Below are 27,447 nucleotides of genomic sequence, written 5' to 3' on the forward strand. Positions count from 1 at the left end.
CCTCTACCTCCTGGGCTCAAGCAATTCTCCTGCCTCAGACTCCCAAGTAGCTGGGATTACAGGCACACACCACCACGTCCGGCTAATTTTTGTATTTTTGGTAGAGACGAGGTTTCACCATGTTGGCCAAGCTGGTTTCGAATTCCGGACCTCGTGATCCGCCCATCTCGGCCTCCCAAAATGCTGGGATTACAGGTGTGAGCCACTGCACGTGGCCCCACCTCTGGTTCTTTCTGCTAAAAAGGGAGAGAGACTACCAAGGTCCTAGAAATGTCAAAGGCTCTCTGGCATGGCAAACCAGGGGTCTCCCTATACCCCCTCCCCCTGATGGCTCACAAAGACCCATCCCTGCCCAACACGGTGACTCACGCCTGTAATTCCGGCACTTTGGGAGGCCGAGGCAGGCGGATCACCCAAGGTCAGGAGTTTGAGACCAGCCTGGTCAACATGGTGAAACCCCGTCTCTACTAAAGATACAAAAGTTAGCTGGGCATGGTGGCGGGCGTCTATAATCCCAGCTACTCAGGAGGCTGAGGCACGAGAATCACTTGAACCCAGAAGGCAGAGGTTGCAGTGAACCGAGATCACGCCACTGCACTTCAGCCTTGGCAACAGAGTGAGACTCTGTCTCAAAAAACAAAAAGATCCATCCCTGCTCTCAGCACTTATTGGATGAATGCCCTCACGTGCCTAGCTCTCTCCCTAAGGGCTTGAGACCTCACATTGCACAAAATCAACAGAAATCCCTGCCCTGGGAGACCATCTGTTGTACTGGGAGTCACAACAGAACTGCAGGTAGAAGAACTTAGTTCCGTGACTCAGTGTGACCCAACGTGTTTGTATCCATGAAACCATTGCTTCATTTCCTTCCCCACAGTGTCCGGCCTGAGCACATGGCTGGGCCTTCCCGGGTGCGGTGGAGGAGGGTGTGGGCAGGTTCAAAGATGCTACCATTCCAAGCACGTGATGCAGCCTGCACCAACCTCAGCACGCAACCCTGCTCAGGCCTGTCTCAAAAACAGATTAATAAATAAGCAAGTGTGTGTGATGGTTCTTAAGTTCTAGCTCAGTTCTTTCATCTAGGGTTAGGCCTCCCTGTCGCCAGGCAAGCTGAGGCCGCAAACACCCTGCCCCATGAGGCCATCTTCTTCTCCGTCTCTCCATCTGGGCAAACCCCACCGGTTCCATCAGATGGTGAATCCTGGGGAGATGGACCCCATCGGTCTCAGATTTTAGATTTTGTCTGCATTTTCTGAAGAGAACCTGGCAGGCATTTTATTTTTTGGGGGACAGAGTCTCGCTGTTTCACCCAGGCTGGAGTGCAGTGCCGCAATCTCAGCTCACTGCAAGCTCCACCTCCCAGGTTCATGCCATTCTCCTGCCTCAGCCTCCCAAGTAGCTGGGACTACACTGGGAGGCGTTTTATAAATCACTGTGGATTAACCAAAAGGCCATTTCTGAGCCACATCGCCTACCCATGCTCAGCCCCAAGGAAAGGGCATTTAAAGCAAAGAGTCTTAATCACCAACACCAGCCAGGGAAGGAGGAGTCGGGCACCCTGGCCACAAACTCCGACATCAGAGAATTCCAAGTTCAAACATGGGGCAGTCACTGCTAAGGATGGTGAAAGAGCTGCAGCTGCCAAAGTTTCACTCTGTGTGCCGTTTCGGGTCAGCTCCACACCCAGCCTTCAAGGACAGTGGCTTGGGTTTGCATTTTTGCCTTACTTTTAATTAATTTTTTTTTTTAGAGATGGGGTCTCACTATGTTGCCCAGGTTGGTCTCGAATTCCTGCACTCAAGAGATCCTCTCGGCTCTGCCTTCCAAAGTGCTGGGACTGCAGGCATGAGTCACTGCACCCGGCCGTTTTTGCCTTTGTATGTTATGAATTTTGTGGCTGGTGCCAGGGCCTCCTGCCCAGCATCTGTCACAACAGGACCATGACCCCAGTTAGGATCTCCCCCTGCAGGGAGTTTGGAGGGGCTAGCAGCTCTCAGGTTAAACAATCCCGTTTTCCCAGCCAGAGACCGGCTGAGGAAGGCTCATGCCATATAAGGAGAGGTCTCTAGAGGGGCCTCCAAGAGGGCCTTCTGCACCCCTGAGAGACAGCACCACAGGAAACAGGTCTTCTCTTCCCCAGGACCCTGTCAGGAACATCCCACTACCACACTGTGAGTCCACGAGCTGTGAGGGGCGAGACCACGGCCGACCCCCATCCATGGCTGACTCCATGCCACACTGGGGATGGGCCGAGACCACACTCCCTTCCACGTCAGTCCCACTGGGGCCCCCTCCCGTCCAGCAGATGTCCTGGAGATTCAAAACCCAGAAGGCAGCAGTGAGCCTCTGAAGCAGATGCCTCGTGTCTGTGGGCAAGTGAGGTCACGAGGCGGCAGGATCTCTGAAGGCAGAGTTAGTTCTGGATCCTGCACTGGCAGCTGTGGCTCATGGAGGCCTAATCACCCCGCGGCAGCTTCCTTAGGCTGCAGCTTTGAGAGTTGCCTGTGATGCTCAGCCCAGCATCGACGGTCATGACCACGCCCATTTCTCGAATTCCATTCCGTTCTGCTCAGGCACCTGCCACCATGCCACAATGGACACGGGGTGGAGGCGCATTCAATGACGTGGCCTGGAGCCCACGAGTGAGGCACTCCAGGCCAGGGGGCGTGAGGGATCCCACAAGAAGGTCCAGAAACCAGAGACGGTCTCAGGAGCTACTAGTCACTTCCCTTACTCACAGGAACTGTCGTCCAGCGTTCTCAGCTCTGCCACTTGCTGTGTGACTTTGAGAAAATCACCAGACCTCTCTGAACCTTAGCCCCTCCACCTGTAAAATGGAAGCTTTACTTCCCACCTCACAGGGCAAATCCACAGAAGTCAGCCTCTGCAGATGTGAACAAGCCACATATTAAAATAGAAGACTCAGTCACAAACTGTGTCACCACCTGGAGGCAGCCGGGGTTTGCTCCAGGCAAATGGGCAGGCAGGAGCCATACCCGAATGAAACATGACCTGCTCTAGAGGCAATACCCACAGCTACAGGTGACCACTCAGTCGAAATGAAGGTTGCAGTCACGCCCCAGGAAGAAGCACTTCATGGATAGGAGGAAGACACAGTAGCAAAGTGCTTTGGTTCTCAAAGCCTTCACTAAAACGTGCACACTCCCCAAGCAGCAGCCCACGCAAAGCAGCTGCAGCCTCGAAGGCAGCACGCAGGAAAGATGTGACAAGCCAGCCACCGCCTCTAGGACCTGCGCCCAGTGGATGTCCTTGAAGCAGCAGGGTTGCCAGGAACCGTGGAAGGGAAGCTGGCAGCACGGACACCTCTCCCTGCCATGGGGAATCCTAATCCCCTGCGCTGGAACGATGGAGAACGACCTTGGCCAGATGTGCAGATCCTGTAGCTGTGGGCTGCCGGGGACAGAGTCGGGGGTATTAAGAATTCAAGGGAACAGCAAAACGCCAGGCGGGAATCCCCTCTGGCAAAGAGAATGATGCTTCATTTCCAAACAGCTTAATCTCTCAAAGGCAGACACGGTTTTGTCTTTTAGGGTGTGTTTCCTTAGCAATTTTTTAGACAGATAAAACTCACATAACATAGAATTTACCACTGTGAAGTATTTAATGGTTTTTAGCCATGTTGTGTGACCATCACCACTATCTAATGCCAGGACATTCTCAGTACCCCACATGGAAACCCCAAACCCATTAGCAGCCACCTCCCAGCCTCTGGCAACTGCTAGTCTATTTTCTGCCTCTATGGATTTGCCCATTCTGGACACTGCGGATAAATGGAGTCACATCACACATGGCCCTCTACGTCTGGCTCCTTTCACCACACGTCATGTCCTCAAGGTGTATCCATGCAGTAGTCCTCATCCGTAATCCATTCCTTTTCAGGCCGAGTCACATCCCGTCCCATGGGTACACCAGCTGGTTCATTTATTACTCAGCTGACGGACATCCGACTGATTCCAGTTGGGGGCTATTGTAAATAATGCTGCCGGGAGCATGTATGTAAATGTTTTCACGTCCACCTACGATTCCATCTCTCCTGGGGACACACCCAGGAGTGGAACTGCTGGTTCATGTGCTAACTCTACATTTGACTTCACTCTACATTTGACTTCACTCTACATTTGACTTCGCTCTACATTTGACTTCACTCTACATTTGACTTCACTCTACATTTAATGTATCTCTACATTTTACTTCACTCTACGTTTAACTTTTTTAGGACTTGCCAGACCGTTTTCCTCAGCAGCAGCCACATGTTAACCAATACCATGGGTATGACTCAGACAGTAATTCCTTTCCCACTGCTGTCATTTTGTCTTCAAGCCTTTATCTGCGTGCTCAGTCAGGAGCTTCACACCGTGGTCAGATGTCTTTGTCCTCAGTCACCAGACCAGAAAGAGGTATCAAGTCTCAATTAATGCACACACACACACACACACTTCAGATCTTTATTTTAGTGACTGTCATGTGGGGAAAACCCTACTTGTAAATAAAGGTGTGTGCTCAAAGCTTTGTTCAGTGGTGCATTCAACCAATACTGGGCACCTACAGTGGCAGGGCCCACCACAGGTCCGGAGGATGCATCAGTGAACAACATAAAGCCTCCCTCATCGACCTCCCCAGAGCCATCAAAGAGACAGATACGATAGTGACAGTTTAAGATAATTAGCAGTGCCCAAAAGTTCCTCCCAAGATGGAAAATTAATCTTCCAATCAGGCCATGTGGAGCCCCTGCCGATGACACACATTCATCTCCCTCAACCATTCCTTCTCCACAGCAACCACGTGCCCTCCCCTGTATTCCAACTTGACAACGCCGTGGAAATCTGAGGCACTACAAAGAGAGAGGCCTCGGCTATGAGAAGCACCTCTGTTCTCATGGATACATGAGATCCTGGATACACGAGATGCATCGTGATCCCAAGTACAAGCACGTCTTTCCGCACCTTGGGGGAGCTGCGCCTCCTGTCGCTGCCCGCCCGGAGACTGCACCGAGCTGGCGTGTGCCACAAAGGGTGATCACCATGCTCTGTCCACTGCACTCCAATGCCATGATGGTCAGAGCTGTTGCTGCTGCTACTCACTTGGCCACAGACGGCGGTCACTGACGGCGGTCACCTGCACGGCAGGGGCTCATGAGTGAGGGTCCCTATGAGCTGGTTGTCTTTCAAGCCCAGACACCAATGACCTCGGCTTTAAGATAAATCCAGTGACTGTTCCCATTTTACAGATAAGAAAAGCAAGACTGAGAAGTATAGGTCACAGGTTCACGGCCACAGAGTGGGTACAAAGCAGAGACTTGTCCACGCCCAGCACGCAGACTCTGAGGGTAGTGGGGCTGGCTTTGAAATCCACAAGAAGCACGTCGTCTCCCGCCGGGGGGCAGGGGCTGAATCTGTGGGAAGGAGGCAGGAACGAGGCACCTACTCCAGTTTCTCCAGTCGCCCTGACCCGAGGAACAAACCTGCCTCCTGGAACCTGCCCACTGGCTTCTGTCAATGTCAAATTTCAAGGGCACAGCCATGAGCCCTCCAAATGGATTAAGGTTCCCTGTTCTACAGGATGCCGACCAATTATTATTATTTGTCCAAGTACTGGTTTATCTTATTCTCTGATTCTTCACAGCTGTGTGGAGGAGGGGTGTGCCCATATGGCTCACGGGTACACAGTAGGTGCTTAATCACTGTGTGCCAAGTGAATGAATGGCTGCTTGGCGATGAGGGCGCAAGTTGCACAAACAACTCCCTGCCTTTAAGGCATCTGCATGGGCCTGGTGGACACAACCTTCTGCCTGCTGGCAGCCCGGATCAGGATCTCACCCCAGAGGCCACTGGTTCCCCAGCCCCACCCCCTCCTCATTCCTCCCCTCGGGGCCCACACAGGTCACGGAACCACATCTCACAATGTGCACAGAAGCACAGAGGGCACACAACCAGCCACTCTCTGCAGCTCAGGTCCTTGTACCTTAAGAACAGCCTACCTGGTGGGTAGGTATGAACTGAACCCATTTCAGAGGTCCATAGACTGAGGTCAGAGAGGTGAGGGTACTCCCAGTCCCTCGGCCAGACAAGGTAGAGCTAGGACCCGGGTCTTCCAACTCCATGCTCAGTATCATACCCACATCTCAGGCTACTCCTTCTCAGGAGCTGGCTGCCAGGTGGCTCTGCCCAGGTGTCAAAAGGGGCTGATGTTGGCCAGAATGACCCACCGGGAAAGCAGCCAGCACACAGAGTCGCCAAAGGTGACCTCTGGGAAGCCTCTGAGTCACAGGCCAGCCAGAGCACACCACGGACCATCCTCTTGTCCATGTGGGATTCCTGACCAAGTCCCACCCAAAGGGCACAGCAAGGCTGTCTCCATCCACCTGGCCGGCTCTACTGCCCGCTGTGCCAAAGTCACCTGCCCTGGTTAAGTCAATGGGCACGCAAGGGGCAACAATGAGCATGGCACTGACCCAGGGCCAAAGCCGTGGGAAACTGCCTTGGAAGAAACGGAACCAGATGCCCCCAGGCTAGTTGGTACTGGGGCTGAGTGACTTCGACCCTTTTTCTCTGTTTTCCAAATTTTCTGTGGGGCAGCAAAATAAGAAGTAAATGGAGATCTGGAAAACACCGTGTGTCCACAGGACTGCACACACAGGCATGCTCACGGAGCAGGTGGCCCTGTGGGGTTCCAGTGATCTCAGGTACCACCTGCAAGGGTGGGGTCAGCTTTTAGAATCAAGGGTCACACCAACGTAATGACCATCTGTGAGGAGGAGGCGCAGGGTCTAGGGAGATGAGCCCCAACCATCTGCTGGAGATGGTGAGGAGGCAGCGAACCTTTGCAAAGACCTCAGTGGTCAGCATTTGCCAACAAGTCAATCTCCCACACACCTAAGAGGTAGGTGCTATGATAACCCCTATTTCAACAACAAGAAAACAAAGAGATGTAAAAAGTATCTAAACCAGAGAGCTAATAAATGGTCAAACCAAGATTTGATCCTGTGCAGCTTGGACCAGATGCCCAACATTTAAATACCATAGTGCAATAAAGGGTTAACTCAGCAGGCCTGGGTTGTCCAAACCCCACACATTCCAAAGAAAGATGGGGTCCCCAGGAGAATTGCTTGAACCTGGGAGACGGAGGTTGCAGTGAGCCGAGATCGTGCCACTGCACTGCAGGCGACAGACCAAGACTCCATCTCAAAAGAAAAAAAAGAAAGAAAGACGGGGTCTTTACCCAGCTCATGGGAGATCCCCTCTGAGCCCTGGGAATATCCTGTGTGGTTACAGTGCCCGAGTTCACCTGGGGTCTTGAGCGACATCACATGGCCTGTGCTGACAACACGCATTACAGTGGGGACCCCAGGCCACATGGTAGCAGTGTGACCTCTGGGGGGCCTGGGGACTAAGGCCAGTCATACCTATGTGAAAAAACCCCAGGAAAAGCCCTGGCTCTGAGGCTCTGGAGCACGGTGCAGAGGGCTGGACTCCTTGTGTGCTGTCAACATCTTCGCTGGGAACCGTCCACATGCCAGAAGACAGTGGAAGCGGGCACCTGGTCTCTCCTGGACTCTGCCCCACCTGCCTTTTGCGTTTGCTGATTCCACCCTTCGCTGTGATGAACCCTGCCTGTCACCAAAACAGTTTCACTAAGGACTCTGTGAGTCCCTCTCGCGAATCAGTGAACCTGGTAGTGGGGGCGACCTTGGGGAGCCCTGAACACAGCTGTCCTGTTCTGAGGAGAACTGAAGGCCAGGGGTGGGGAAACCGAGGTCTGGCTGGATTTACAAGAACATAAGTTACTTTTATAAAAGGCAAAGACGTAAATCCAAAAAACAAAAAAACCCATAAACTCCACTGGAATCATCTGGAAGGGGTGTCCTCACATGGTAACCGCGGCACCAGGCCCCCGGCTCAGGGAGTGGGCAGAAGGTCCCTGCTGGGCTGATGGTGTGGCTTGGCAGGAGCATCCCGCAGGCAAGTAACAGGACCCGGCGCACCTCCCATCTGCACTGCCTCTGTAAAGTGAGCCTGTGCCAGGAAGGGACCCCATGGACAAGTTCTCAGGTGACAGGCTCCGACGGGAAGAGGCACCACAGGGTGCTGCTTGCTCACCTCCTCCCCCAGGGTGAAGACCGCAGCAAGGGACTCCTGAGGCAAATGCACTTCACCCCGAGACCCTGATGCCTGTTCCCTGCCAGCCGCACCCTTGCACTTTAGGGGAAAATAGGGCTTCTGAGAACAGGGTCTCGCTGAGGTTTCAGTTGGGGCCACTGTCACCTTCCAAGACGGCCCCAGTCTAGGCCTGACCAGAGACACAGAAAACAAGACCAAGAATGCACTTCCCGCTACTACAAACTCATTCTCTTTCTCAGGACTGCTAAGTGATGAGGGCCACCCTGGAGTCACACAGAACAAGTCCTGGGAAGGAGGCAGGGGCTCAGAGCACTCTACCTCCCCAACGGCCCATCCACAGGATGCTGACCAGGGCCGGGCTGGGCCGGGAAGGGACACCTCAGTAAACAGTTGATAATTTGTAATATAATAAAAATGTCAAAGCTGGGTGCAGTGGCTCATGTCTGTAACCCCAGCACTTTGCAAGGCCGAGGCAGGAGGGTCACTTGAGGGCAGGCGTTCGAGACCACCTGGGCAACATAGCAAGACACAGTAACTACAAAACATAAAAGTAAAAAAACTAGATGGGCATGGTGGCATGCACCTGCAGTTCCAGCCACTCAGAAGGCTGAGGTGGGAGGATCACTTGAGGGCAGGAGTTTGAAACCACCCTGGGCAACACAGCAAGACCCTGGTCTCTAAAAAAAGTAAAAGTAAAAAAAAAAGATTAGCTGGGCATGGTGGTGCATGCCTGTAGTCCCAGCTCCTCAAGAAGCTGAGGAGTAAGGATCGCTTGAGCCCAGGAAGTTGAGGGTGCGGTAAGCTATGACTGAACCACTTTACTCCCCCCTGGGTGACAGAGTGAGGCCCCGCCTCAAGAAAGAAAAAAAAGAAAGAAAAGAAAAGAAAGAATCACGGAAGGAAAGGAAAAAAAAAAACAAAAAACAAACAAAAAAAAAAAAAAAAAAAAAACAAAAAAACAGCGAACATGTTGCGATTCACCACACACTATAAATTCTTTTTTTTTTTTCTTTTTGTTTTTTGAGACCAAGTCTTACTCTGTCACCCAGGCTGGGGTGCAGTGGTGGGATCTCGGCTCACCACAACCTCTGCCTCCTGGGTTCAAGTGATTCTCCTGCCTCCGCCTCCCGAGTAGCTGGGATCATAGGCTTCTATCACCATGCCCAGCTAATTTTTGTATTTTTAGTAGAGATGAGGTTTCACCATGTTGGCCAGGCTGGTCTTGAACTCCCGACGTCAGGTGATCCACCTGCCTTGGCCTCCCAAAGTGCTGGGATTACAGGTGTGAGCCACCACGCCCGGCCCATTTTAAATTTTATTTCCAGCAGTCTCAGGCCAAACCTCCTACATTAGGTTTGTTTGCTTGTTTTGGTGAACTACATTCTCTCTGATTTTTTCCTTCTTTCCAAGAAAAGGGGAAATTCGCAAGTTTCTAACCTATTTTCAGTGCTTTGCTGAGATGCAGGTGAAGTTTAACCAAGAAGCAAAAACAAATCAACAGAGCAGGACAGCACGGACGCCAGGGCCAGCTGCTCCGTGTGACCCCGTGTCTCTCCCTCAGCCAGGTCTTCCGGTCCTCATTTCCAAATCTGGAACAGCTTAATCCTCAGCATGACACTGTCGCTGGAGGCTGACCCTGAACAGCTCTAACTAGTCCTCAGCATGACACCATCGCTGGAGGCTGACCCTGCACCAGGCGTCTCTGGAAGGTGGCACACTCGGGGTCACTCTCGCCTCTCCAGGCCGGAGAGCGAAATGCCGAGACAGGAATTCCTCTGTGTTCCTGCCTGCTTCCGAGGCAGGCTTACCTAACTTTCAATGAATTCCACTGGAAAAAAAAAAAAAAAGATTGGCATCCAAGGGGTACACTAAGTTTGGCAGTCTGAGGGCTCCCAAGAAAAGCTTTTAAGGGCCTTAAGACACCTAAAACGCACACATGAAGAAATCTACAGCTGCCCTGAACATCCAACTGTTCCAGTATCTCTGTATTTAAACCTGGCAGGGGGGCGCGGCACAGAAAGCCATGCAGTGGTGTTCCCAGGGGCCCCACTGTGTACTCGGTGTGGCAGGAGGGTGCCCTGGAGGGGCATGAGCTTGAAGTGGGCATCGCTGGTTGAGTGGGATGTGCCAGGGCAGGGAGAAGCTGTGCTGGGAAGGAGGGCAGCCCCAGCAGAGGTGTCAGGGAAGATGAGAAAGTGTGGGGGAGAAGGGACATGCATCAGAGCCCAGCATGTGCAGAGGGCTCCAAGAATGGACTGGGTGAGGCTATAGAACAAGGGGAGAAAGAATTCCAGCCCCATAAACCCTAGCCCGATGCTGCTTTCCAAATCTCGGATAGCTTCAGGAGATGTTACATTGCCAGGACAGGGCTGTGCACCCAAGTGTCCCTCCCCACCCTCCCTTCCTGAGTCCTAGGCAGGTGCCGTGGACATTACAGGTGGGTATAAAACAGCCCTGCCTCAAGGGAGCTCCCAGGATAGAGTGGCTGGCATAGCAAAGAGGGCCAATGGGCAGTCTCTGGGATATGAAACACTGGCTTAGAATCCTGATTCTGATTCCCTTAGGTGTGATCCTTGGTGAGTTACTGAAGCTCCAGCCTCAGTTTCCTTATCTGTCAAAGGCAGGTTGGAGGCTTAAGATAGTCTAGGAAGACCAGACTATTTATTGAGACAGAAGTGCTCAATAAATTGCATCTAAGGCACACACACACCCTCTGACTTAGAGCAGAGGTTACTAAACTCTGGGAGATCACAGGTCAGGAAATGGAAGAAAAAGAAATGTCATGATCCTGTTGGGATACCCGACGTTATATGTCTCCAGGAAAAGGCATCTGCAGAAGTGGGATGCACCGTCAGCCACTGTTCCTCACCAGCGAGGACGCTCGGCCCCACTGTCAGGGGAAAGGTCAGAGCAGAATAAAGCCCAGTCCTGACTCAAAGCGACTGTGCTTCCAAAGCAGAACGTCCTCTCAGGCCCTGGCTCTCCTCATCTCACCACAGATGGAAGGAGCTGGTCGGCAACTAGTCAGGCTGAATCAGGAAGCAGGAGGCTCTGCCAGCCCCATCCCCAGGCCAGGACAAATGTCGCTATGGGTGAGGACTTGAGGAGAAGCACAGGGCCTTGCAAGGACTGTCAGGATTGTTCTCAAGAAATCCGCTTCGCAATTTGTAGTGAGCCACTCCCGAGGCAGGCCAATCAGACACACCCTGCCACGCCCTGCCTCAAGAAAACCCATGTGCAGCGCTGACACAGGAGGGAGCTTCGGTTCTCAGGAGCCCAGCCAAGTACGGTGTGGAGGGCGTCAGGCTTCCCTGTCCAAGGACACACCTGGGTGCTCACCCTTGCATAGGTTGTGCCTCCTCTCAGAATCGGGAACAGCCGTGGCGCCCTCCCACCAGCACACACGTGGTCATACACAGACCCAGCTCCTCAATCTTGACTCAGTGAACTTCTGAGCTGCAAAGCCAGGCAGCAGCCATCCTTTGTGGCACAACACACAGCAGACAAGAAGACTGCGTTGGTGTCAATGTGTGGGTGCTCCTGCAGGAGACCCTCCATGCTGTGTGTGTCCCTGGACTACCAAACAGTGCATCTGCTCTGGAGGCGAGGGTCTTCATCTGGTCCCCTTAACAGAGCACCTGCCGTGAGCTGCCTAGAGAGATACACGGGGGGGTCTCTGCCAGACTAGATCCCAGGGGCCTGCCTGGCGCCCGATGAGGGCTCTCTGGGAGAGCAAGACGTGTCCATTCTTCACAAGACTCATCAGATGCCTGGCGCCCGGTGGGGGCTCTCTGGGAGTGGCAATAAACCGCCGAGCATTCGACGCAGGACGTGGGTGTGTGCTGAGGCGTCCATTCTTCACAAGACTCATCAGACACTCAAACGAGTCTGTGACCCCAGAATGTGAAGAACAGCAGCTTTCCATCATCTGCAAGGCAACTTTCGAAGGCAGCCTCAGTCCCGGGGGTCTCCAGGGGCTGCAAAACCATCCCCGGTACTTAGTGGTGCATACCTGGTCTCAGCCTTTGCCACCTTGTCCTCTTCGTTGGAAATCCACAGGCTTGCTTGCTTATTTATTTATTTATTTATTGAGATGGAGTCTCACTCTGTCACCCAGGCTGGAGTGCAGTGGCGCGATCTTGGCTCACTGCAAGCTCCGCCTCCCGGGTTCATGCCATTCTCCTGCCTCAGACTCCCGAGTAGCTGGGACTACAGGCGCCGCCACCACACCCGGCTAATGTTTTTGTATTTTTAGTAGAGACGGGGTTTCACCGTGTTCGCCAGGATGGTCTTGATTTCCTGACCTCGTGATCCGCCTGCCTCGGCCTCCCACAGTGCTGGGATTACAGGCGTGAGCCACAGCGCCTGGCCCAGGTATATATTTATATTCATGTAATGTGCTTTTGTTTCTGTTCACACTCATCTCACTTCTTCTCTACCGGCAGACTGTTCTGCAAGTGTCAGGAAATCCACCGCAGCTGGAGACCAGCTCACTCCATCCACCCACTTCCCTCCACTTGGCCTGGGGCTCAGTGGATGCCAAGAGACCCAGGCTTCTGCTGAAGGAACTGGGGACACAGCACGATCCATCCTAAAAAAAAAAAAACACACACTCCACACCTGGACAGCACTCTCCCTGCTCCAAGAATGAACCCGGCAGCCCCAGGGCTGAAGAGAAAAGCGTCTTGGGGGGCAGTGAAGACAGCGTGACGCGGTGCCAGCACTTCCCTCGTCCTCACGGACTTGGACATCACAGTGTCCAAGACAGACGCAGGAGGAGAGGGCGGCAGGGTATTCCAGCTTGGTCCATCTGTACTGCTGACAGGATCCTGCCATTTGACTCCTTGGGGTCCTGCTTCAGGGGGTTCCCCGAGGTTGCTGAGCCCTAATTGTTCCCCTTACCAAGTTCACGATGACAGCTCCCTGAGACACCCACAGGCCCCATGGGCTACTCCAAACTCCCTGGCACCCAACCCTGGACTCAGTCCAGCACACTCCAGCCATATTGGTCAATTTCCTTTTAAAAAAAAAAACAAAAAACAACAAAAAAACCAAACATTGTATTGAGATAGAATTCACACATCATCGAATTCACTCATTTAAAGTGTGTAACTCAGTGCTCCCAGCACTTTGGGAGGCCGAGGAGGGCAGATCGCTTGAGCTCAGGTGTTCAAGACCAGCCTAAGAAACGTGGAGAAACCCCGTCTCTACAAAAACATAAAAATTAGCCAGGCAGGGTAGTGTGCGCCTGTAATCCCAGCTACCTGGGGGGCTGAGGCAAGAGAATCATTTCGGCTAGGGAGGTCAAAGCTGCAGTGAGCCATGTTTGTGCCACTGCACTCCAGCCTGGGCAACAAAGATCCTGTCTCGAATGAATGAATGAATGAATGAATGAATGAATGATTGATTCAGTGGGTTTTAGTGAGTTCACAGAGTGGGGTATCTATCACCATAATCCATTTTTCAAGCACCTGCAAACAAAAAAATATATACCTGTACCCCTTAGCCATCATCCCTCAACCTCCCCATCCTCTCCCTCCAACCACTAATTACCTTCTGTCTCTATAACTTGGTCACTTTGAGGCATTTCATATAATTGGAATCACACAATGTGTGGTGAGTCAATTCTCTCGCATCCTTTTTTTTTCACTTTTCTTTTGAGAAAAGTTTTGTGGTTGTCCAGATCTCTTCTGTGTAAGGTTCTTCAAGTTGCATGCCTGAATCACTTCAAAATATGAGATGGGAACACACTGGAACCACCCTGGTTTATGTCCACCTCAAAGCCTATTCGTCATGTCTTCAGCTTTCACTGAGGTCAAAGGTATTTGAAACCATTTTGTTTTTTGCAAAACCCCATCTGCAAACATCGTGTCACACGAAAAAATTCTTCCTAGATGAAAGCACCAAGAAAAATCTGCCTTCCTAATGAACTGATATTAGACAAAAGAATGTTATTCCATCTTTCCCTTCTTGCCCTGGCTGCCAGGAAGCTCAGAGATTAAAAACCAGATATAACTGTACAAGTGCTCTCTCATCCTACAGTTGGGTCTTACAGACTCCTCATGCTTCAAGCAGAGTTTTACCAGTGTGGCATGCAGCAGACTCATCTGGGAAATCAGCTGAAGGATTCCTACTGAATCTGATGTCCTATAGATAAGGTCTTAAAATCTGCAATTTAAATAACATGTCCCAAAATGTTCTCAGACCTGGCTTTAACGCCAAAGCAAAATGTCACAGCCCTTTTCCTAGGACTTAGAAGACATTCTGGGGAAAACAAGCCTACTTCCTTTTCTTGTGTCATCTTCGTTCTCACCCAGTGAGCATCCATGTGCACGACGCAGCTGCTTCCAGGGGCTGCGGTGAACAGAGCAAACGTGCCCATTCCACGCGAAAGGGGTGTCATTGCTCTAAGATGATGAGACCATCTTTGGCCGAGACTGAAGGTATTATAGAAATGAGCAGGCTGAGCACGATCCTGTTCGCTGGATGCATCAACTCAATCCAAGTCCTCAAAGGGTTCCGGCAGTTTCCATGAATCCACTTCCTCAACATCAAACACCAGAGTTTTGCAAAGCTTTAGGACGTTCTCGCCACCAGGAATCCCTGCTCTGGTAGGAGACGCTTCTTTCCCCATTCCCCTCACCGGGTAACTAGGTCAGAACCGCAGGCAGAGGCAGAGGGAGAGGAGCAGGAACCCAAAGACACTGTGTCCGCTTCTGCAGCGCTGCAGGGGGTATCTTACCTGCTGTCACCCAGGTAGGTCCAGGGGGCTCAAGGGCTGAGCTGCTTTACAGAGAATGAGCAAAGGTGGAAAAGGAGAATCTTCCTGGGACAGCAGGGACTCCTAGCAGCTGAGGGGCCAGGCACAGGGAGGGGTGGCTCTCAGACCAGAGGCAGGTATTTCCCACACGGTCAACAGCCTGCACAGCTGTGCCTGCCAACAGCTGCCTGGTATTTTGTGAGGACGCCAAGATTCCCGTATTCTTTCATCCCTCTATTCTGGAAAACACAGTTTGCGCCAACCTTTCGCTATCCTAACTAGTGCCAAGCTGGACATCTTTATGCCCACAGTTTCACTTCATTCTTCCCTCTGGATAAATGCCCAGGGGCAAGGTTTTTGACCCAAAGTCCATTTTCCCATAAAACAGAGGTTTCAACACCACACAGAGGAGGGCACAGACTCTGTCCTCTGTGCCATGGAATTCTTTTTAATCACTGCACGAGCCACGTGGGGCATTAGACCGAAACAGCATTGTTGAACTCTGAGGGTCTCGTGCTGATGTTCCCCACACGCGGAATCTGACTCCCTGTGGGAAACGGCGGTGGCCACACCTGAGCACCGGGCTGTTCTTCCTTCTACACACAGGTCATCTCCCTCTCTGGCTCTTGCCAGCCTGCCACCTCCATCCACACAGAGGAACGGCCTTTCTGATAAGCAAACTGGACTAATCATGTCTTATTTTCTGTCTTAGGACGTTTTGACATCTAGGGGAGCCTCACAGACACTGGGAGAGACGGCCCCTTCCAGGGCTGGCTGATTCCCAAAGACAGGAAGTGGCTTCCTTGGGCCACTTACTGTGCGCTCGCATGCACAAGCCAACCACCCCTTTCTCAACTCCTGTGCACCCAGCCAATAGGAATCACCCCTGCCCTAAGGCGCCCCAGGGCCAGGTGCCAGGCAACCAAAGACCTCCCCTACAGTCCCAGGCCCACAGCAATGACACACACCAGCCAAGCGTGACCTGCTCACCCAGCCCGGCCCTGCCACTCTCACAGAAACCCCTAGAAAGGTTCTGACCTCAGTTTCCTCCCACCTCCTGCCTCCTAACCAAACCCTGGGCTTCCCCTGTGGCCCCAGGGCTCACGCCCCCTGCTCTTGGGAAATGTAACCCATAAAACCTTCTTTTGGGAAATCTTTTTGTCCTCACTCAGCCACCTCCATCAGTTAAAATCCTACAGCACAAATGAGACAGACACAGCAAGGACGACGGTTTCCACACAGGTGAGGAACCGCGCGCTGGCTCCCCCCTGGACCCCCCAGCAACAAACCAGGGCTCCCCAGGCCCCAGAGGGACACCCTCCCTTCTTTTCCACCGACAGCCGAAACACACACAGCCGGGACTTCTTTCTTCTGTAGCCAAAAGACATCGTGATTTAGCGCCATCAGCTTTTCTTGAAAAAACGACCTTCCCTAACAACACATTTCCGAAGAAGCGTCATCTCTGCTCAGCCTGCTATGCTGGGAGACTAAAAGGTGACAATGGGTCTGGCTCAGGGTCCCACTGCTGTCTCAGCAAGGCTGGCCAGAAGCTAACTGGAGTTAGGCCAAAGAGGGCGTCACTGTCAGACCCCTGGCCCACCCAAGTGCCCACCCACACATCTGTCACATGCCACCCCGGGCTACCCTGTCCTCTGGGGTGGGGTATCGCACAGTCCTGATTGAGACCCGTGCTGCAGCTGTCCTCTCGTGCAATTGCTAAGAAGGTAAAGTGGGGTCACAAAAGGCCATTCTAGACAACCAGGTACTCGGTGGGAGGCCAGGGGGTGGCCACAGCCTTTTGTCCTGGTCTCCAGGTACTGCGAGCCACCAAGCATCCCACCTTCCACAGCATCCTCCTCTTGGCAGGGAGGGAGAACAGAATGGGGCTGTGTGGTGGTTTCCTCCTGGCTCCCACATACACAGAGGAGCTTGTTGTGCTGCAGGCACATGGGGCCTTCCTTTCAGTGGACAGCCCCCTCCACCTGCCACCCTCCCACAGTCCACACGCTCACACTGTCAGGCAGGCATGCCCCGATGTGCAATGTCCTACATCAAAACCCCTCGTGATAGCACAGCTTAACGCCGTCCAAGTGCTGAAAAGAACCAGAGGCCCCAGCTCTCACCCTGGAGCCGCAGCAGGGCCCACGCTCTCTCTGAGGCTGGGTGTCCACCACGGTCTCAGCAGGGGCAGCGCCAAATGACTTCTGGTTCCCCTGCTCCCTGCGTCTGGTTCCCCTGCTCCTTGCTTCCAAGGCCTCCCTGACTCCCCTTACCACGTTTGAACATGCCACTCTGTCATCTCCCTGGCTTCCCTCACCCTGTCTGAACACGCCACTCTGTCATCTCGAAGCTTTGTGTCTGCCATGGAGCCCTCAGTAAGTTCTGCCCTGGTCACCCCTGGCTGCCCATCAGCAGGGCTCAGGTCCCGGAGGCACTGAGGGAGCTTCAGATGGTGCCTCCTGCCAAGACAGGCCCCCTGAGTGAACGTGAGGTCAGGCCTGAAAAGAAAGCAAGGAAGGCCTGCTGAGGATGTACCTCCTCTCCCAGGCAGGCACGTGCGGAAGGCCACAACCCCAGCTGTTCTCCGAGGAGGTGTCCCCACACAGCTGTCCGTGGCAAGCTGGCTCCCACTCAGGGCCCTGTTAATGTCCTCGGACATCCATCCACCCCTCTCCCTGCACACACCGCAAACATGCCGGCTCAGGAGATCAAACCTCTGCAAACACGATTATTCGGCAAAACCCAGCCAAGACACCCCAGAAGCGGCACCCCCACTCTGTAGCCAAACCACAACCTTTTTAGGGACAAGGAGCAGAGTCAGGCTCCCACAGCACCCACCACCACCTTGGGCACATTGCTGATGCTCAATCAAATCCTTCCAGCCGCAATGAGACGGCGCCACCCCCCACCCCCAACCCTGCGGGATGAAGATAACCAAGAAGAGAGATGGGAACAGAAGCATGCGAGGACATGGAACAAGTGGAGCCCTCATTCGACGCTGGAGAGGAGGTCCAACGGCGCTGCTGCTCTGGAACACGGTTTGTCCCTCCTCCAAAGGCTCAACACCAAGCTCCACATGATCCAGCAGCTCCACTCCTAGGAATCCACCCAAGAGAAATGAAACCGCGTCCACAAAAGCCTGTACAAGAATGTCCAAAATGCGTAAAAGCCAAAAAGTGGGAACAATCCAAATGTCTAGCCTTTGATAAACATAATATTGGATTTAAAAGGTGCTATATCCTAGGATGCAGTATCACTCAGCCTTTAAAAGGAAGGAATCACTGAACCATGCTAAACGTGGGCAAGCCTTGAAAACGTGATGCCGAGTGAGAGAAGACGGACACGAAGGTCACGTATGATACGATTCCATTTGTGTGAACTGTCCCAGATGGGCAAATCCATAGAGGCACCATGGAGAGTGGCGGTTGCCAGGGCCGGAGGTGACTGGCAGAGGTATTCAGGAGGAGGGAGTGACTGCTAATGGTACAGGTTTTGGGGGGGAATATAAAAAAATGATTACTTTTCACAAATGTCAATACTGATTTTGGTGATGACTGCACCACTCTGAAAATACAGCCACGTGTCGCTGTCAGCATTTCAGTCAAGGAGGGATGGCGTATGCAATGGCGGTCCCATAAGACTGCAATGGAGCTGAAAACTTTTATCACCAAGTGAGGTCACAGCCACTGGGACATCATAGTTCAATGCATTCCTCACACGTCTGGGATGATGCTGGCCTAAACAGACCACCTGCGCTGCCAATCTAATTAAAGTCAAGCACATACAATTTTGTAGGTACATAGTACCCAACAATGACAAGAAAAAACTATGTTACTGGTTTATGCATTTACTATATTTTTTTGGGTATATGCCTTCTACTTATTAAAAAATAAAGAGGCTGGGTGCAGTGACTCATGTCTGCAATCTCAGCACTTTGGGAGGCTGAGGTGGGAGCATCACCTGAGGTCAGGAGTTTGAGAGCAGTCTGGCCAACATGGTGAAACCCCATCTCTACTAAAAATACAAAATTAGCCAGGCGTGGTGGTGCATGCCTGTAAGTCCCAGCTGTTTGGGAGGCTGAGGCAGAAGAATTGCTTGAACCTGGGGGGCAGAAGTTGCAGTGAGCCAAGATCGCGCCATTGCACTCCAGCCTGGGTGACAAGAGCAAAACTCAGTCTCCAAATAAAATAAAAGAGAGTAAACTAGGGGCTAGGCGCAGTGGCTCATGCCTGTAATCCCACACTTTGGGAGGCTGAGGCAGGCGGATCACTTGAGGTGAGGAGTTTGAGACCAGCCTGGCCAACATGGAGAAACCCCACCTCTACTAAAATACAAAAGAGTCCGTCTCAAAAAAAAAAAAAAAAAAAGTAAGCTGTAAAACAGCCTCAGGCAGGTCTTCCAGGAGATGTTTCAGAGGAAGACGCTGTTATCACAGGAGACGCCGGCTCCACGCACGTTACTGCCCCTGAACTCCTTCCAATGGGACAAGATGCGGAGGTGAAAGACAATGACATTGATGATCCTGACCCTGCATAAGGCCAAGGCTAATGTGTGGATTTGTGTCTTAAACAAAAAAATTTAAAAAGTAAAAAATTCTTTGAATAGAAAAAAAAACACGGAATAAGGATATACAGAAACAAAATATGTTTGTATAGCTGACAATGTGTGTTTTAAGTTAAGTATTATTGCAAAAGAGTCAAGAGGTGTTTTCTTGTTTGTTTTTTTGAGACGGAGTCTTGCTCTGCCGCCCAGGTTGGAGCGCAGTGGCATGATCTCCGCTCACTGCAAGCTCCGCCTCCTGGGTTCATGCCATTCTCCTGCCTCAGCCTCCGGAGTAGCTGGGACTACAGGCGCCCGCCACCATGCCCGGCTAATTTTTTGTATTTTAGTAAAACGGGGTTTCACCGTGTTAGCCAGAATGGTCTCGATCTCCTGACCTCGTGATCCACCCGCCTCGGCCTCCCAAAGTGCTGGGATTACAGGCATGAGCCACCGCGCCTGGCCGGTTTTATTTTTAAATTGAATCTGTGGTGCCCAGGGATGAGCAGAGTGAGGGCAGGGTCTGGAACCTTCATCGCTACCTTCTCACCAGTCAGCTGTCCCCATCAGCACAGAGCAGCTACACACCCAATCTCCATCAACTCCAAAGTCTCTTGATGGGAAAGACTCATGTGAAAGTCCAATGACCCCGAAGCAGACAAAAGTTGCAACGGCAACATAAACAGAGCACTGGGCATAACTAACTGGGAAGGAAGCCCAAAACTTGCTGTCCTGTCACCCAACCCAGCCTTATTCTTCCAGTACAGCTGGAAGAATTCAGGCGACTGTGCCTGAATGCCTCCCTCTTCTGCAGCCCTCAGTAGGCAGGAGCCCCAAGCAGCCTTCTCTGTAGGACACCCAGAGAGGGTGGCATCTGTGCACCCCATAGATGGTCAGCATCCTATACACACATTGCAGAGGAGAGTAACGGAGCTTACCCAAGGCTCTGTGGGCAAGCTTCAGACCACGAGGACACACCATCACGTGAGGTGCCCCACATGCCAGGATTTAGAGAAGCCAGATGAGAAGTGAGCATTTCTCAGAATCACATCAGAGAAAAGTGGCTTGGTTCTAGGTGGTGCAATGTGCTGAGATCATTTAGAATAAGGGCCCACAAAATTTTCTGCAAAAGTCCAGCTGGTAACTACTCTCAACTCTGCAGAGCATGCAGTCTGTCACAATGACTCAACTCTGCCACACACAACGTGGAAAGTGATGAGCAAGGCTGGGTGCCAGTAAAACTTTATTCACAAAAGAGAACCCAGACTGTCAAGAAATATCACAAATTACATCTGACCAGGGATTAGCACCTTGCATATATAAAGAACTCATACAATCCAACAATTCAAAAATGGGCAAATAACTTGAATAGACATTTTTCTGAAGATATTCAAATAACCAATAAGCTCATAAAAAGATGCTCCACATCACTAATCGATAAGAAAATGCAAACCAAAACCACAATGAGATATCATATTAACACCCCCTAGAATGGCTGTTTAAAAAAAAAAAAAAAAAAAAAAAAAAAAAAAAAAAACAGGCCAGGCGTGGTGGCTCACACCTGTAATCCTAGCACTTTGGGAGGCTGAGGTGGACAGATCAGCTGAGGTCAGGAGTTCGAGATCAGCCTGGGCAACATGGTGAAATTCTGTCTCTACTAAACAAATAAAATAAAATAATTATCCAGGCATGGTGGTGGGTGCCTGTAATCTCAGCTATTTGGTAGGCTGAGGCAGGACAATCACTCCAACCCGGGAGGGAGAGGTTGCAGTGAGCTGAGATCACACCACTGCACTCTAGCCTGGGCAACAGAGCGAGACTTCATCTCAAAAAAATAATTAAATTAAAAATTTACAAAAACAAAAACAGGCCAGGTGTGGTGGCTCACACCTGTAATTCCAGCACTTGGGGAAACTGAGGTGGGTGAATTGCTTGAGCTCAGGAGTTCAAGACCAGCCTGGACAACATAGTAAGACCCCCCCAAACTCTAGAAAAAAAATTAAAAAATTAGCCAGGCACGATGGCGCATGCCTGTGGTCCCAACTACTCAGGAGGCCGAGACAGAAAGAAGGATTGCTTGGGCCTGGGAGGCCGAGGCTGCAGTGGGCCTTACTGTGCCACTGCAATCCAGCCTGGGTGACAGAGTGAGACCCTGTCTCCAAACAGAAACAAAAAAACACAATACAAGGGTTGGCAAGGACGTAGGGAAATGGGAACCCCTGAGCCTTGCTGGTGGGAATGTAAAATAGTGGATCCGCTGTGGAAAACAGTAGGGCAGTTTCTTCAAAAATTAAACATAAAAAAACTATAAGCAGCAGCCATTCCACTTCTGGGGGTAGGTATATGCCAGAAAGAATGGGGGGATATTTCGAGGAGATATATCCGCACACCTACGTTCACAGAGCACTATTCACAACAGCCAAAAGGTGGAAGCCACCCAGTGTCCACCACCGGCTGAACGCGTAAACAAGGGGTGGTCCATTCCCAGAAGGAGTATTGCTTAGGCTTAAAAAGAAATGAAGTTCCAGTACGTGCTACAACATGGATGGCGCTGGAGGACATTACACTAAGTGAAAGAAGTCAGGCACAAAAGGACCAGTCTCACGTGATCCCGCTCCCATGAGGTTCCTCGAGTGGGCAAATCCGTGGAGACAGAAAGTTGAATGGGGGTTGCCAGGGGCTGGGGAAGAGGAATGGGGAGGGAGGGTTCAATGGGGACACAGTTTCAGTTTGGGAAGACAAAAAAGTTCTGGAGACGGTTGGTGGTTGCACAGCCACATAAATGTGCTTAATGCCACTGAACAGCACACTTTAAAAATGGTGAAGATGGGCCAGGCACCGTGGCTCATGCCTATAATCCCAGCACTTTGGAAGGCCTGGGCAGGTGGATCCCTTGAGGTCAGAAGTTCAAGACCAGCCTGGCCAACATGGTGAAACCCCGTCTCTACTAAAAATACAAATATTAACCAGGCGTGGTGGCGGGTGCCTATAATCCCAGCTACTTGGGAGGCTGAGGCAGGAGAAATGCTTGAGACAGGGAAGCGGAGGCTGCAGTGAACCGAGATCGCTCCACTACACTCCAGCCTGGGCAACAGAGCAAGACTCTGTCTCAAAAAAATAAATAAATAAATAAAAAGATGAAGATGGTAAATTCTGTATTATGTGTATCTTGCTAAGACTTTTAAAATAAAAACAAAATTTCACTTACAAAAACAAGCAATGAGCAGGAATGGACCCTTGCACCACAGTCTGCCAGTTTCTGGTTGGGCACAAGGCAGTGGGTGCCCAGCAGGAGACGGTGGCCAGAGCACAGTTGCAGAGGACAGGGTCCTCGCCCCAATCCTGCCCTGGCAAATGCCGCTTGATACCCTGTTTCCCCATCCAGGAGGGTCCCCTGGAGCATATCCTCTCGGGTCACGTCATTAATCATTAGGTGTCTGATTACACCAACAAGTGGAAAATATAATTTGAGACAATAGCAAAGAACACCTCAGGAAAAGCCAAATCTTCAAATTCATCTAATCTAGCCTCTTCAACAGTCAATGAGAATTGCAACATTGTCAGTTAATTCCATTACTGCTAAGTGGAACCCTTCTGCCACTAATTACCCCTCCAGGGTAATTTTCCCTTTGTTTGTTTTTTTCTGAGCAGCAAGGGGAGGTGATCAGTAGACAAGGCTAGAAACCCAGGATGTACACAGGTGCTTAGGCACTGGGAGTCTCCACTGTAAAATGATGCTGCAGCCATGGCATGGGGGCGTGAGGTGGCCACACAACAATGTTCGTGATGAATGGGGGTCTGAGGACATCGGGAGAGCCACTGAGGAGCAGGGTCCCTTGGTGGCTCCTGTTAGGGTGGAACTGGGACACCTGAGGAAGCAGGAGAAGCCGCTGGAGAGAGAAGCGCCCAGGTGAGCGTGGCCGGGTCAGTGATTCTGCCTCACCCTTCCCTGCACCAGGACCAGGACCACCTGGGCCTCCCAGAGCACTGACATCCCCAAAAGGAAAACCTCACCTACCCCACCCCACCCTACCACCCTGCCTCCAGCCGAGGGGACTGATCTTCCCAGAAAGCAGCACGGCTCCCCTATCCCAAGGTCACCAACTGTGTGGCTGAAAGTACCCTGGCCAGAAAAACAGAACTAAAACAAATTCACTCCTGGCCTTCATGAGTTGCCCAGACTGGCTTTTCATTCTCTCCTTCCCTTTAATCACAGCCGCCAGGGTTGCAGGGCTGCTGCTCCGGAAGCAAGCGCTCCCCAACACTTGAGAGCCAACGGACAGGCTCCCAGTGGGAAGCAAAAGCTCAATCCAACCGCCCAAGTGTTCCCTTCTCACGAAGCTCCCGGAGGAGCTAAGAAGGGAGTTGCAGGGAGACAGGTCCCAGCTGCGAACCGAGGCCCAGCTGGCCGGATACAGGCACCTTCTAAAGGCAGAAGTGCATGCACACCACGGGTTTTAGCTCTGCCCCAGCCCCGGGAGAGAGAATGAATAAATGGCAAGTCCCTCCAAGCTCCGAGGAAGCCAAAGGCAGCTGACTGCTGACAACATCTTAATGGCTCAAACCTGGGCCTGCAGGGACACGTGCTCCTTCCCAGGTGGACAGGCACTAATGTCCTTCCCTCTCTGCTCCTGCTCTAGGATAAAGGGGTGGACCACCTTTTCCAGCAGGGTCACACGTTCTCATATGCATCCTTGTGACAGCTTTCGATCAGGAACCGTGTACCAGGCCAGTGCTTCTGCACAAGGGACACGTATGCAGCATCGGCCAGAGACAAGGGGGACTGTGGAGGATGCAGACCCAGCCCTCGGCCAAGACAGCCAGGGAAGGCAGAAGCACCCTCCACGGAGTGGTGTCGCCATCCCTCCACCCAGGAGGACACTTGTCCACAGCTGGGAGCAGAATGACAGCAGAGGCTGAGAGGGCACTCAGAGACTTGGAGGGATGCGCGGGTGCAGAGAAGGGCCTGAACACGGGGAGGGAGAGAGTCCGACTGGATTTCAGACGGGATTGGTGAGCTGTGGAGCTGGAGACAGGAAAACCAGGCAGGTGAGGCCGCCCAACTGCGATGGTGACCAGGACCAGGGTAGTCCTGCATGGGGCTGTGACCCCGACATTCCGCTCCTGCCTGCTGTGTTTAGGACCCCAGCGTGTGCATTCTCGTGGGGTGGTGGAGGGTGAAGCAGAGATACACAATCGGCACCTAAACAGCCTTCCATGTGCACGGCTTCTGTTTCGCTGCACTCAACCAACCATGCACACATTGGAAATACTTTTTAGCTGCATCTGTACCGAACACGTACAGACTTTTTTTCTCGTCATTGTTCCCTAAACAACACAGTATAGCAACCATTTACATATCATTTACATCGTTGAGGTATCATACATGATCTGGAGATGTTTTAAAGTATATGAGAGAAAGTACTTCGGTTATATGCAAATACTGCACCATATGAAATCAGGGACTTGAGCATCCATGGACTTCGGTATTCACGGGAGGTCCAGGAACCAATCCCCTTTGGGTGCTGAGGGATGATGTATGGCACTTCCACGGTATTAAGATCTCATGGTGCACACAATTAGGAAAGCATATCTGACACAGCTTCTTGGGCAGGCCCATGCAGCTCAGAGGCCCTTCCCTGCACGTGGGTACCACCAGGCACACCCCCCGTCCACGTGAAAATGACGGAGAGGAGCTGGAAGCGCCTGTACCACTCATCTGTCTGCAGCCACACCGACTGGGTCTGGCATGGGCACGCTGGTGAGGACAGCTCAGGAGGACTGAGAAATTGCCCATGGGGCTCTGGACCATACAGATTTGTCTTTATGGCCCCTGATATACAAGGCCATGCCAGGAGGCAGGGTCCTGTACCAGCAGGAGCCCAGTGTGCGGTCAGCCAAGCTGGATTCAGCCACTCAATACCCACGTGACCATGACCAAGTATCTAACTGCTGAGAGCCTGTGTCCTCACTGAAAATGGTGGTAATGTCACTTTCTACATGGAGTTGGTGGTAGTCAGGGTCAACGTTGATAAGATATTCAGCAGACGGGACCTTTAAGTACATTACAGGTGAGGTGATACCAGCAAGGCACAGAGGAGGCTACTCAAGAAAAGGGCCCCTGAGCACCAGCCCACGCTCGGGCCTCTGCAGAGCACACAGGCCTGGGCTTCGGTGCACCCTTCCCTGCATGTGGGCACCACCAGGCACACCCCCGTTCATGTGAAAATGATGGAGAGGAGCTGGAAGCGCCTGCACCACTCATCTGTCTGCAGCCACCTTGACTGGGTCTGGCATGGGCACACTGGTGAGGACAGCTCAGAGCACAGTCCAGAAGCCAGAGGCATAGTCCCTTTCATACCCCACAAGGTCACACAAGAGGGCCACCAAGGACAATGTCATCCACCCTCTTCCCACCCAAACACAAGCACAGGGCACACAGGGCCTGACAACAAGAAACTGAAAGTCCCCTGGCCACGGTGCAAAGGTGGGGAGGTGGACCAAACCAGACAGTGGCCACTGGCTTGCAGGTTAACAAGCACAGGGGAAAATGTTATAACTCACCAGAGGTGTTGGCAGACTGAGCCCCACAGATGGCCTCTTAGAGCAGGAACTGTCTGTGTTCTAGGGGGCCGAAGCAGGGTGCCTGGAGAGATTTCCAGACCTGTGGAGAGACAAAGAGACCAGGGCATGGTCAGACAGAGACTGTGGAGAGGCACGTGTGAAAACCTCATGTAGATTCTGATATTTCTGAGCTAAAAACCAGGGATCAAACTTCTGCTTCCGGGCAGATGGAGTAGACACATTTTTCCCTATTCCTCACACAAAGCACAACTAACACTCAGGATGGTGTATATAAAACAAACATAACGCTCCTCAAGGTGGAGAGAAGGCCAGGGACATGGCGTGAGCTCTCTGGGTTTTCTTCTTGCCTCATACATCCCAGACATGGTGCTGAATAAGCCAGCAACCCAGAAAAGTCAACAGGAGCAGGAACAATACCACAACAAAAGCGTGTTCTCTTTAGTCGAAAGACTGGGAAAGTGGCAGCTAACAGGGCAATACATTTAGACAACAGGTCTATTCCAGCCAGACACTGCAGAAAAATCTGTGACCTCAGCCCCACCCACAGCAGCAAAGGCCAAGAAGGGAGTCTAGATTTCTACCCTGTGTGGCTATAACGAGGCACCAAATCCCTGCCAGGATGGCGTCAAATAGCCCAAAGGAAGGAGCTGGCACATTCATCCCCACCAGGCAGTAACAAATCCTCCTTTCACTCTGGCATTAGTACAGGCAGCATGAGGAGGCTGGATTTCCATAGCATCTGTCAGTAATGAGGTGACACCCCTTTCCACCTTCCCTGGTGGAAGTGGCATCAGGAAAAGTTAGTGACGAAAAAAGGTTTAAGTAAGACTCGAAGTCTCATAACATAATACAAAAATGTCCAAGTTTCAATAGAAAATCACCCATCAAACCAAGGTTGAGGAAGATTTCAAACTGAAAAAATGAAATCAATTGATGCCAACATAGAGGTGACAGAGATGTCAGAATGATCTGGCAAAGAGTTGAAAGCAACCATGATAAATGCTTCCACGAACAATTATGAACATGCTAGAAACAGAAGAAATAACAGAAAGCCTCACCAAAGAAGCAGAACATCTCACCAAAGATATAAAAAAGAATCAAGTGAAAATGATAGAACTGGCTGGGCGCGGTGACTCATGCCTATAATCCCAGCACTTTGGGACGCCGAGGTGTGTGGATCACTCAAGGTCAGAAGTTCGAGACCAGCCTGGCCAACATGCCTAAACCCCATCTCTACTAAAAATACAAAAATTAGCTGGGTGTGGTAGTGGGCACCTGTAATCCCAGCTACTCAGGAGGCTGAGGCATGAGAATCACCTGGACCCAGGAGGCAGAGGTTGCAGTGAGCCAAGATCATGCCACTGCACTCCAGACCACGGGCAACAAGAGTCAAAATCCATCTTACAAAAAAAAAAAAAAAAAAAA

At 51.8% G+C, this 27,447-nt stretch overlaps 1 protein-coding gene across 1 annotated transcript in view; it reads right to left on the minus strand.

Annotated features, from left to right (window-relative positions):
• The window catches only part of SHANK2 (SH3 and multiple ankyrin repeat domains 2), a 667,466-nt gene extending 641,368 nt beyond the window's left edge, over positions 1-26,098 (minus strand). Inside the window, exon 1 of the mRNA XM_017887194.1 lies at positions 26,002-26,098. The gene's annotated coding sequence lies outside the window, so the exon portion shown is untranslated. The remainder of the gene's footprint in view (positions 1-26,001) is intronic.
• Between the last annotated feature and the right edge of the window lie 1,349 nt (positions 26,099-27,447).

The sequence above is a fragment of the Rhinopithecus bieti genome, unplaced genomic scaffold, assembly GCF_001698545.2.
Source record: "Rhinopithecus bieti isolate Rb0 unplaced genomic scaffold, ASM169854v2 scaffold_1014, whole genome shotgun sequence".
Classification (NCBI taxonomy): Eukaryota; Metazoa; Chordata; class Mammalia; order Primates; family Cercopithecidae; genus Rhinopithecus; species Rhinopithecus bieti.